We start from the raw sequence: 13,590 nt of genomic DNA on the forward strand, positions 1-13,590 counted from the left end.
GAACTCAACCTGGATACACTGTAGTGCTAGAAATCATTTCTAATTGCTAAAATGGCCACATTCGTCAAAGCTGGAACCAATGAATTTAAGACCAGAAGCTGAGTGAATTCTTCCTGGAGGAATTTACAGAATGAAGTCATGGATTATTTTAAAGGCTTTCTAAGACTGGTGCAGAGGCCAGGAAAATCAATCATATGACAAGACATATAGGTGGAGAAGGATTTATTGATGTGCTTGATGAAGTAATGGAAGAACATACTGATAAAGACCATCAAAAAGTGTGAGTAAAGAAAACTCAGAAGAACCTGAAGAAGAAACTGAAGCAGAACTTGCAATGTGTACTTTACCAAAATTTGTCTAAGTGTTTTTGATTGTGTAGACTTTTAAGGATAAAATTATGGATTATCATCTGTTGGAATGCAGCATTAAATCCTTAAAATCACCAGAAAATTACTTCTTCACCAACACTTGAATAATTTAAAAGAAAGTGAAAATGGCTTACATTATTCTTCAAAATACCTGTAAAGAGATGAAATGTTGATAATCCTCCAATCAATACCATCAGGTCTCAATGGCATTATTATAATGTACTATCTCAAGGTTAATACTAGCCTGATGCTGCATAATAATATCTATAGCATTCTCCTCACCTCATAACATTATGTGGACATGATTTTATTGCATTACAGAAAGGAAATATATAATACAATGAGATAATTTCAGAAGATAAAATATTCAAATGTTTTAGATAGCAGTGAACCATTGTATTTTCTATTTTGTTATTAGTTATTGAGTTAATAATTCAATGTGCTTTTCCTATTGTCATTTCTTGGTCAAAAAGACTTGCATGTGCTGGAATTACAGGTCTGTGTCACTGCATCTGGGATTTCTATTTTCTTTTCATTTTTGAAGTGCTAAGAATTCGAACCAGAGAGTCATGTGTGCTAAGCAAGCATTCTATCATTATTGTACAATCCTAGCCCTTATATGTTATAACTTGTCATCAACATATATGTCCAAGAAAAACAATATATGCAGGGTTTGGTACTATCTGTATTTTCAAGCATCCACTTGAAATGGATTCTGAAATTCAGAGGTTCTGAAATGTATTACCTGCATTAATGAGGGGCTACTATATACAGTTGCTCTTTACCCTCTCTTCTGATACACAATCCATAAAACCCCATAATCTCCAAAGTAGAAAGTATTTTTACATACTAATGAAACAACTGGTTGTTGGGGCTTTTTGAATGTGTCTTAATGTGACAAATCCTCCATCAAAAATTAAGAAGGGGAGACCTGATCTCTCAGCGCCAGGAGAGCCAACATTGGGGTGAGTTTCTGACCCTGTGCCGCCAGCCCGGGACAGGGAACACAGAAGTTCCTCAGCCCCCTATCCTTCTTGGGCTCTCTGCAGGGCCTCTACTCCCTGCATACTGCCTCTTTCTTCCTATCCCACCCAGCTTGCGTCCAGAACCCTCCCCACTTCGGCCCGACTGTCCTCTTTCGATACATAACATCACCCAGCTGGGCACTGGGTCAGAATCCTCAAGGCACCCAAGCAGGCGGGAGTTCCTTTGTTTCTATAGCCTGCCTGCACCAAGCAAGGTAGGCGCTTTGTTTACAAGCTACCCATCCAGCACTGAGACCTGATCTCTAGGCGCCAGGAGAGCCAACATTGGGGTGAGTTTCTGACCCTGCGGCGCCAGCCCGGGACGGGGAACTCAGAGGTTCCTCGGCCCTCTGTCCTTCTTGGGCTCTCTGCAGGGACTCTGCTCCCTGCATACTGCCTCTTTCTTCCTGTCCCACCCAGCTTGCATCCAGAGCCCTCCCCACTTCGGCCCCACTGCCCTCTTTCGACACATAACATCACTCAGCCCAGCCTGTCTGAGCACTGGGTCAGAATCCTCGGGGCACCCAAGTGGGCAGGAGTTCCTTTGTTTCTATAGCCTGCCTGCACCAAGGAAGGTAGGTGCTTTGTTTGCGAGCTACCCAAACAGCATGGAGACCTGATCTGGGTGCCAGGAGAGCCAGCATTGGGGAGAGCCATCATTGGGCACGGAGATCTGATCTCAGCACCAGGAGAGCCATCACTGGGGAGAGCAAGCACAGTACATCAGTAGGGAAGGAGACCTGATCCTGTAAAAGAAGATCCATAAGAGAGCATTTGGAAGAAGAGATGGGCAGACGCCAATGCAAGAATTCGCCCAACAAGCTAAAAAGCAACATGAAGCCACCAGAAACCATCGACCTCACAACAGGAGGACATGAACGCCTTAATCAAGAAGTAGAAAAGATTGACTTCATGAAAGTGATTGACACCCTTAAACAGCATGTAAAAAGTGCCCTTATAGAAATTGATGAGAAATATACCACAAAGTTTGAAGAATTGAATAAATCAGTGAATGATACCCTAGAAAACCAAAGAAAAACAATCAAACAGATAATGGAAACAGTTCAAGACTTGAAAATTGAAATGGAGGCAAAGAAGAAAACACAAACAGAGGGCTGGCTGGACATGGAAATTTTTTTTTCTTTTTCTTTTTTTTTGTTTTTTTAAATTTATTTATTAAGGATTTCTGCCTCCTCCCTGCAACCGCCTCCCATTTCCCTCCCCCTCCCCCGATCAAGTCACCCTCCCTCATCTGCTCGAAGAGCAATCAGGGTTCCCTGACCTGTGGGAAGGCCAAGGACCGCCCACCTCTATCCAGGTCTCCTAAGGTGAGCATCCAAACTGCCCAGGCTCCCCCAAAGCCAGCACGTGCAGTAGGATCAAAAACCCACTGCGATTGTTCTTGAGTTCTCAGTATTCCTCATTGTCCTCTATGTTCAGCTAGTCTGGATTTATCCCATGCTTTTTCAGACCCAGGCCAGCTGGCCTTGGCGAGTTCCCAATAGAACATCCCCATTGTCTCAGTGTGTGGGTGCACCCCTCGTGGTCCTGAGTTCCTTGCTCGTGCTCCGTCTCCTTCTGTTCCTGATTTGGACCTTGAGATTTCTGTCCCGTGCTCCTCTGTCTCTGTCTCCTTTCATCGCCTGATGAAGGTTAATATTCATGAGGATGCCTATGTGTTTGTCTTCGGGTTCACCTTCTTATTTAGCTTCTCTAGGAACATGCATTATAAGCTCAATGTCCTTTATTTATGGCTAGAAACCAAATATGAGTGAGTACATCCCATGTTCCTCTTTTTGGGTCTGGCTTACCTCACTCAGGATAGTGTTTTCTATTTCCATCCATTTGTATGCAAAATTCAAGAAGTCCTTGTTTTTTACTGCTGAGTAATACTCTAATATGTATATATTCCATACTTTCTTCATCCATTCTTCCATTGAAGGGCATCTAGGTTGTTTCCAGGTTCTGGCTATTACAAACAATGCGGCCATGAACATAGTTGAGCATATACTTTTGTTGTATGATAGGGCCTCTCTTGGGTATATTCCCAAGAGTGGTATTGCTGGATCCAGGGGTAGGTTGATTCCGAATTTCCTGAGAAACCGAAACACTGACTTCCACAGTGGTTGCACAAGATTGCATTCCCACCAGCAATGGGTGAGTGTACCCCTTTCTCCACAACCTCTCCAGCAAAGGCTATCATTGGTGTTTTTGATTTTAGCCATTCTGACAGGTGTAAGATGGTATCTTAAAGTTGTCTTGATTTGCATTTCCCTGATCACTAGAAACACACAGAGGCCTCCATTAAATATAAACTGGTTGTCCTATTAGCTCAGGATTCTTATTAAGCAACTCTTACATCTTAAATTAACCCATATTTCTTGTCCGTGTTAACCATTGTCTTGGTACCTTTTATCAGTGAGGCATTCTCATCTTGCTTCCTCTGTGCCTGGGTGACTACTGCAGACTGAGTCTTTCCTTTTCCCAGAATTCTCCTACTCTGGTCACCCGGCCTATACTTCTTGCCTGGTTACTGGCCAATTAGTGTTTTATTAAACCAATACAAGTGAAAAATCTTTCAGGGTACAAGACCATTGCCCCACAGTAGGGTGTAACTTTGTATCTCTACCTTTCCTGGAAATTGCTATGTAGACCAGACTGCTCTGGAACTCTCAGAGATTTGTCTATTTCTTCTCAAGTGCTGAAATAAAGGCATTCAACATTACCTGGCTTGAGTTTTATTTCTGGTTTTATTCCATTAAGATATAATAAGATATAAGAAAACATTTAAAGTTATATATTTGTTATCACATGCATTATTTCCTAAAACATAAGTGATTTTGGAAAAAGTTCCATGAACTGTGAGAAGACTCTTCATGCTTCATCTGTTGGGTCTATGTTGTCTACAATTTAGTTTAAAATTAATATCTTTTTGCTGATGTTTTATATACATGGCCTATTTATTGGAGAGAATGGGCTATTGTTTTATTGGGAATTGCCTGACATTTCATATCAAGTTGAATTTGTTTTAGGGAATTGTATGTATCAAGATATTGTGCATATGTATTTATAATAGCTATATCTTCTATATTAGATGATCTCTTTATTAATATGTGGTACTCTTTTTCTTTTCTAAGCTGATATTGGTTTAAGATTTTCTTTTTTGGACACTATTGTAGGATCTTCTAGATTTTATGTTTCATTTACTTATATTATCTTCTTCGGTTCTTTCACTTTTAGTTCGTGCCTTTATCTTTGCCAGTGAAACACATTTCTTGTGGCTTACAGTTAATCCAGTCAGGCAGCCTATGTCTTTTAATTAGTAATTCAGACAAGGGCTGATTATATCTAGAGTTATTATTGAGATATAATAGCCATGAATAAAAACAGCCACAATGGAACACATTACTTTGTATGGTTAATGTATATAAATTTAAAAGTTTAAAAGGAGAATATCACCAAAAAAGAGAGAAAGAAAAGGAAAAGAACCATTTGAAATAAATTGTTGCAGCAACTCTGGATAGTGATTTGTCACTCCCATGCCAGGGGGTGTCTGTTATTTCTTTGATTTGTGATTTAGAGAGGTAATTTAAATAAAGACCATATATTTTTATTTGGAATACTTTGTGTTGATTCTCAGAAGGCTTAGCCCAGACATGAACTCTTGCTTTTAGACCATTTCTCTTTCATGGTGTCGTTTTCTGGTTCCTCTAAAAACCTGATAGCTTCATTTTCACTGTGCCCTACTATTATGTGGTGCTAATTACTGACTTCTCTTGAGTGCTTCATTTGCTGTTCTGACAATATCCTGAGGCGTCAATTGCTTTACAACTTGGTCCAGTGAAGCTGGAGCAGGAGTAATTTTTGGCTGCTTGTTTACATCCCAATAGGATTGGCTGTGGAATGTGTCTTTCCCTCATTCTTTCCTGTAAACTAGCTTGTATTTGCTTTAACCTGTCATTATTAGTTAAGAAGAGTCACTCTCTCGGTTTTGAGAGCCTTAGGTTTTAAAGAACTGTTTCTTTCTTTTTGGAGGGTGGGGGAAGGGGAGTGTTACTTCAGAGCTTTCTTTTTATAAATGACTTCACTCTATGGAAAATGCTCTGAGCTATTGCACTTAGTGTCATGTGGGTTGGTGATCTCTGGGATTCCTGGCTTCTATCTCTATGTGTTAAAAGCACAACATAGAGCCAAAATGCTACAGTAGCTATTGGGATCCTTATAATCTTGGCCTATGGCCCATAACTAGAGGGACTGGAAGAAAAGAAACCCTGACTTCTAAACTGTACTCATCAGGAATTTAGCCTATTTAGCTTTGCTGTATGAACTTGAATTGCTGGTTTTTGTCAGAGATTTCTTGTTCTTTATTTTTAACTCAGGGAAATTGTTGATTTCTGCCTCACTTTGTGCTATAAGAAAGTAAATTAGAAATATTTCATGGAGTAATTTTAGGACTCACTTCCCATCTTTCTCTCTTCCTGCTAGGATATTCAGCAGACCTTTTAAAAAGATCTTTATCGTTCTTTTCTTTTTTCATTCCTTTAACTCCACATTGTTTCTTGTAGGTAGCTGAAATTCTCTTGTGGACTGTATTTTTAATGGTAATTTCAGCATGTGTATACTTCTAAATTCTTTGGGAAATAAATTCCTCATCCTTAATGCACAGGTTATCGAAGAACATTCACCTTTCAGGATGTGAAAAACAAGCAAATGAGTTGATTTTCTTTTTCTTAAGAGATATATCCAATGTCATACCTACCTACTTTGGAAGTGGTAGGTCATTTTTATGTGTGTGCTAAAAGCAGCCCGAGTGATTATGGAGCACTGCCAGACCAAGTGATTGATGTGCTTTCAGTCTGCCCACCGTTCCTAATGCACTAATGCTGATATGACTAAAACAGGTTTGCTTTCCTCAAGCATATACCATGAACCATGTTCTGAGGAGATTTCATTATGATATTTATTTTAAATACTATATTTTGAAAACAGACAATGTAATTAGCCCTAAACTCTAGTTTTAGAAACACAAATTAGAGTCAGGAGGTGATGGCACACACCTTTAATCCAATCACTTGGGAGGCAGAGGCAGGTGGATCTTTGTGAGCTCAAGGTCAGCCTGGTCGGCAGAACAAGTTCCAGGACACCCAGAGCTACACAGAGAAATCTGATCTTGAAAAACAAAACAAGACAAAAACCACACAAAATACTTTTTTCTCCTTTCCCACATCTTGATTCTTTTAGATATTTCATAGATAAATTTTAAACACCACACTTACTTATATAGATTTTTGTAAAGGGGAAATGAGCATGAAAAATAAGGTACTATTGGGGTTTTTAGCATCACAGTCTCTAAACTCTTAACTTTCGTGCACTGCAATTGTGGTTACTCACAGCAACATTCTGTTCATTACCCTATATTATACCAAGAACAATGAACTAAATGATGGAACAGCTGTCTCCACTGGCGAGGTTACTTGAAGTTTTAAACTTTTGATTGTTTCAATTGAGTAAATTTTCCTCATTCTTCTTACTGTATAGGTGGACAGCCTACTAGATAGAATTACAGATTGGCTTTTGTTGAAGAACACATTTCAGAATCTAACCTTTCAGATTTCATGCATCAAGTCTGAGAAACTTGATATTTAATAACAGTCAACAAGGGTTTGACTGCATGAGAGGCTAGCAGTATCACTCCACTTGAGGTTAATCTCTATTCCTTGTGACCTTGTGCAGGTTTCCTCCTGCTTTTAATTCCTAGTTTTCTCACCTATAGATTTGGGAATAGGTGTACTCAGAAGGAATTGCCTTTGTAATGCTGCCAGCACATGTTTCTGGGAAATGCCATATTTTAGCGTGCAAAGATGCAGGTAGTTTAAAAACAATTGGCTATTGTTCTGGCTAATTGTGAAGCTACATATGAGAGAAGCTTTAAGAAACTGAGGAGCTTTTTCATTTTCATTTTTTTCCCCTGTAGTCTCAGAAAAGATTTGGCTCATAACCCACAAAGACATTATGAAAATGACCTTATTCATTTCGCCTATGCCATGCACTTTTAAATAATGATTACTTTCTACTGTTTCATTATGTATCTAGGAGATGTACTCTCAATTGCATGTTAACTTCTTCTACCCTTGCAATAAGTTTTTCTGTATCATTCCTGCACTATATTATGTGTACTTATGGAACAATAAAATTTCTAACTCTTACTTTTCCCATATAACTGTTTTGAATGCAATTCTTTTTTTTTATTGAAAAAATTCCCGCCTCCTCCCTGCCTCCCATTTCTCTCCCCCTCCTCCCACTCCTCTGCCCCTCCCTTCACTCCATTCCCCCTCCCTCTCCAGTCTGAAGAGCAGTCCGGATTCCCTGCCCTGTGGGAAGTCCAAAGTCCTCCCCGCTCCATCCAGGTCCAGGAAGGTGAGCATCCAAACAGGCTAGGCTCCCACAAAGCCAGTTCATGCAGTAGGATCAAAATCCAGTGCTTTGGTGAGCTCCCAATAGATCAGCCCCTCTGTCACAGTGGGTGGTTGCACCCCTCGTGGTCCTGACTTTCTTGCTCATGTTCTCCCTCCTTCTGCTCCTCATTTGGACCTTGGGAGCTCAGTCCGGTACTCCAATGTGGGTCTCTGTCTCTATCTCCATCCATCGCCAAATGAAGGTTCTATGGTGATATGCAAGATATTCATCAGTATGGCTATAGGATAGGGCCATTTCAGGTTCCCTCTCCTCAGCTGTCCAAGGAACTAACTGGGGACATCTCCCTGGACACCTGCAAGCCTCTCTAGAGTCAAGTCTCTTGCCAACCCTAAGATGGCTCCCTTAATTAGGATATATACTTCCCTGCTCCCATATCCACCCTTCCTTTATCCCAACCATCCCATTCCCCCAAGCTCCCCCCATCCCTCCTTCTCACTTTTCTCTCCCCATTTCCCCTTACTCCCATCCCACCCCACCCCACCCCCAAGTTCCCAGTTTTTGCCCGGCAATCTTGTCTACTTCCCATATCCAGGAGGATGACTATATGTTTTTCTTTGGGTTCACCTTCTTATTTAGCTTCTCTAGGATCAAAAATTATAGGCTCAATGTCATTTAATTATGGCTAGAAACCAATTACGAGTGAGTACATCCCGTGTTCATCTTTCTGGGTCTGGGTTACCTCACTCAGGATAGTGTTTTCTATTTCCATCCATTTTGAATGCAATTCTTTTGATGGAAATTCTTCTACAAAGATATGAATAAGTCAAGTGCAATCTTTAGTTTTAAATATGTAAAACCCATTTTAATGACTATATATACCTCATTTTCATTGCCCAGGGTTTCAAAATGAAGAGGGAATCCTTTCTTTTACAAAGAGTCATTCCTGTGTTATGAGGCAGTAGACGGTAGAGGATGAAGGGTAATTTTCTTCTTCATGGATGCAGAAAACACACTGCTTTTCTATTCTGTATGACTTTTAAAAATGCACTATACTTTGAAGGTTAATGTAAAATCAGTTTTGCCACCTAGTTACATGCAACACATGTATCTTGCTTATGAATGCTTGCATATGTCTTAGAGATATGTTGTTCTGTATAGACTCTTGATATTCACATGAGTTTATTATGGTCTCTTTGGTGTAACAGTGTGGCCACCGCTAAGCTTTGCTGACCACTTGATACTCTTATAGGGACTGCTGATTGGCTTTGAGCTTCTTTTCTCATCTGCTTACATGCTGGTCAAAGAGCTCCCTGATGATTTTGTTCAGTGGCAACCCAAGCTAGTATAAGTGGCAGTGTTATTAAATTATGATCAATGGAACGTAACGAAATTGAACTGTGGAGCGTCTGGAAAAGTTCACAGAATTCTTAGTGCCGTTGGACCTTTCCTGTTGACTGGAATGCACATTTGTCTGAAGCGGGCACCACTATTTGAGCTATTGAATTGGAAAGTCATGTTGAGACAGATCAAATAAGATATTCTAACCTCTAACTCTTGCTGTGTACTCATACTAGTGAAATCAACACAAATGGCTCTTTAAGTGAAAGAAATCAATTGTTAAGCCAAGGTCATTCTATTTATTCCTTTAAATACGCTTTGGAGTAGAAGAAACCACATTTCCTCTCAATTAAGGAAAGTATTTTTTATACTCCACAAGATGGTTTTGTTTGTTTCTTCTTGTCTTTATACTAATTATGTCATAAATTCATGGGGAATAGTTTTCAGTAGCTCATAGTGCTTCTCAAAATGTTTTCATCTATTGGTGAAGCAAAATAACATTTCAGTGGATCACTGATGGCATTCCTATTTTGCTCCCCCAATCATCTCTCTTCACATGTTTTAAAAAATAAACTTAGCTTTCAGATTGCTCAGTACATTTAACATATTGAATGTCTGCACAAGAATCTTAATCTTTTTTAAAAAAATATTTTTATTAATTCGTGAATTTCATCCAATGTAGTTTAGTTAGTTTCATCTGGCTCCCAAATGTTTTCCAAATCTTCCTCCACCCACCTTGACCAAGCAATCTTATGTTCTTTTTTTTCTCTCTTTTGACCCATAAAGTCCAGCTTCTGTTTCCTGACTACTTCTGAGTGTGAGGACTGCCCTGCAGTGTGGCAATATACCAGGTGTCAAACCATTAAAAAATAGACTGAATTTCCCTCTCCCAGAGTCAATCAAATACTAATAGCTCCTTATCTTGGTGTGATTTTTTGTTTTTTGCTCCCTTTCCATCCTCCATTATTTTTTTCTGGCTTGATCTTGTGCAGGTTTTGTGTATAATGTCACAGTCACCGTGAATTCATGTGTGCATGTGCCCTATTGTGTTCAGAATATGTAGCATGAATCTAATTGATCTTAATAATAAAAATCTGGACTCAGATACTAGGGGGTGAAAGCTGAAAGATCAGAGAAGTAAAGCAGCCAATCGCCAGAGTTCTTCACTCTACAACATCTTCAGAACCAAAAGGGCCGAGCTCTTGTCTACACGTGCCTTATTAAGTCCTTTTTCCACCAGCCATATCACTTCCTGTTTCCTACTCCCTAGTGCTGGCATTAAAGGCATTTGCCTCCCGGGTGCTGGGATTAAAAGTGTGTGCCACCACTGCCTGGTTTACTAGTGGCTAGTTCCATACTCAGATCTCCACAAATAAAATATAGCAAGAATACACTGTTTCCTTGAAGTTATCTTCCACCTCTGGCTCTTAAAATAATCACACCCAAACAAAATGATCCGTGAGCCTTGAGGGGAAGGGTGTGACATAGCTGTACCATTTAGGGCTGAATGCACTCAAGTCTCTTATTCTATATACACAGATTAGTTGTGGGTCTCTGTGTTAATTGGCATGTACTGCAAGAAGAAGCTTCTCTAATTAGGGTTGAGCAATGCACTCATCAATGAGTATAGCAATAAATCATTAAGAGTCATTTCATTGCTATGTCCATTTAGCGGAATAAATTGTAGCAGGTTTGGTCCTAGGATGCCTGACTGATAGAGCCACAGAATCTTGTCCTCATTGACAATGTCAAGTATGGGTTCCATGTCATGGAGCACACCTTCAATTCAATCAAAAACTGGTTGGATACTTCCATAGCATTGATGTCACCTTTGCACCAATGGGCATGTCATGTCAGGGAGGTTATTGTTATAGCTCGTAGGGTTCATAGTTGGATAAGAGTGCCTTTCTCCTGGGGTAGCATGTGTAGCACTTGCAAGCGCCGTGAAGGTTATCCAGTAGAGATGAAGCTTCCAGGTCATTAACAATTTGATTTTTCTATGTTGTGTGACTCATATTTGTTGTGTCTTCAGTAATAGGGTGTTACCATCAATTTCTGGAGCATAACTAAGAAAAATTGCAACAGCCTATAAAGTTGGTGAGTCTATGGGACTTGATTACTCAACAACTCAAAACCGTAACTTGCTTGTATGTATCAGTGACATTCTGTAAAACATTTTCAGGATAATTATATATAATATATGTTATTATAATAACTAAAGAATATCCCAGTATAGTTGGAAATTGTAGAAAACAAATGTATGTGAAAAGACTTCTTATGCTTGCTTGGATCATTCCTTTCCTTTCTTTAATGAATTTCTCTTGGTTTGTCCTGTCCTCTTACAATAATTCTGAATTATAAAGTCATGGGCACTGTAAGATCTGAAAAATTTCCCTTCCTGTGGGCAGACACATTCTATGCTATATTTGTTATTTTGACCTTCATGAACAATTATGCATATCAATACTCTGATATGCACTCTGCATTCTCTGAGCTATAATATGCAGTATTTTTTATAAGAGGCACTTTTGATTATTAGCTTCACTGAAAGTAATAGTCAGGCAGATTTGTGGTACTGTCTATTTCTATGTGTATTCAAGATTGCATTGCCACTTCATAATGCTCCTCGTTATTCACAAGCTGATTAGACAGACTATAGAAACCAAATGGAAAATGACACAATTTATTTGCCTTGCAGAGCATATTATAAAAATATTATAAACAATAAAAATTATTCAGAATTAATAGAACATAAAACATTTTCCCCATAGTATAAAATCATTAGTGCAGTTGGATCATAACAGGATAGCAATGAAACATCTTGTTAGCTTTCAATTATAGTCCTAAATAACAGCTTTTACTCTCATATTCTGTCTGTCTGTCTGTTTCTTTATCTATGTGTATCTGTCTCTCTCACAGTTAAAAAAGATAGCAGCAAAGTTTTGGACTAAGAGATAATCTAATTGACTGAACATTATATGTACTATATGATAATAATTGTGCATACATGTATTTTAATATGCACACAAAAACTATTCGGAAAAGACAAAAATCACATTCAAGTCAGGAAGTTTAATTGCAACAAAAGGAGAATATTAGTTTGGCTATGAATATAAAATGTTAGCCATTCTCTTGTGTTTTTTATGTGATTCACTATTCTTTCACCTTTAAAATGTTGGTTTGGGGCATTTAATGCCATGAAGTGTTAGAATGAGATGTTGAGGCATTTTATCCCTTCTTTATTAGGATTAAGGATATTTGTCTACAACTAAATGCTTAAAGAACTCTGTGCTTAATGTTCTGCTCCTAACTGCAACAGTGCATCATTGTGGCACCTCCATTAGCTTGTTTAATATTCCAGAGACTGCTGTGTCTGGCAGCTGGAGAACACTAGGACAACAAACTGTGAGGGTTAGTTTTTCATTCATATATGTGTTAGCATCTTAAATGCTAATTAATGAACAATGAACTCATGACTCATTCAAGTCTGATACAAAATGATTTTCTTTCTGTCTCAATTTAAAACCTTAAATGGAAATAGGAGTCTCCTAGAAAGCCAGTTGTACTTTCAGTTTACAAGTAGGAAACTCTTAATGAATGGATTGACACTTGAAGAAAAAATTTTAAAACTTTTGCCTATCTGTCTATATCTGTTTGTATGTCATGTTTGACTGAGTGCTTGCAGAAACCAGAAGAGGCCATCGGAAATCCTAGAGCTGTGGTTAAATATAGTTTTTAAACTGCCTAATATGGATGCAAGGAAGTGAACCTGGGTCTTCTACAAGAGCAGCAAGCACTCTTCAGTGCTGAGTTATCGTTTCCTGCCCCAGATAAAGAATTCTGAAAGGAAATTTTATTTGTATGTTACAATAGGGAAATCCACAAATGGTTTCTAGACTTGCTAAGAGAAAAGTGGTTATATTTGAGGGCCATATGGATAGTTTGCTATTTCAGGTATCTGTTTATGTAGTCTCAGGACCAGGATTCACTAATCCCATCAAAGACGTTTATGATAATTTCTGTATGTTAGTTCTGAGGTGTGTACTTTATGCTCAACATCTGTGTGACTGTGATCTATTAAAAAACTATGTTCAGTGGCCAAGAAGTATTGTAATCACTTAATTAAGTCATATAAAATACTTCATGGCAGGATGCTTTGATAACAGAATACTTATATCTTTCCAGTTTTAGGGTTGGAGAAAATGACTTTTGAGGAAAGTCATCATGCAGATACACACTATTGCTGAAGCATACCGTGTTAAATCCATGTTCTGCAACAAGTCCTCAGTAATGGGTGCTTAATGACAAAAGAGATTTCTTAGACTTCTTTGTGTGCTTGTAGATGTATGTAAATAGTTATCTTTGGAACTGAATCTGTAGGTGTACTGATGCATTTGTGGGGAAAATAAGTTGTATATCTTAGTAAATTATGAAGCAGTTTT

Source organism: Microtus pennsylvanicus, chromosome X (assembly GCF_037038515.1).
Source record: "Microtus pennsylvanicus isolate mMicPen1 chromosome X, mMicPen1.hap1, whole genome shotgun sequence".
Lineage (NCBI taxonomy): Eukaryota > Metazoa > Chordata > Mammalia > Rodentia > Cricetidae > Microtus > Microtus pennsylvanicus.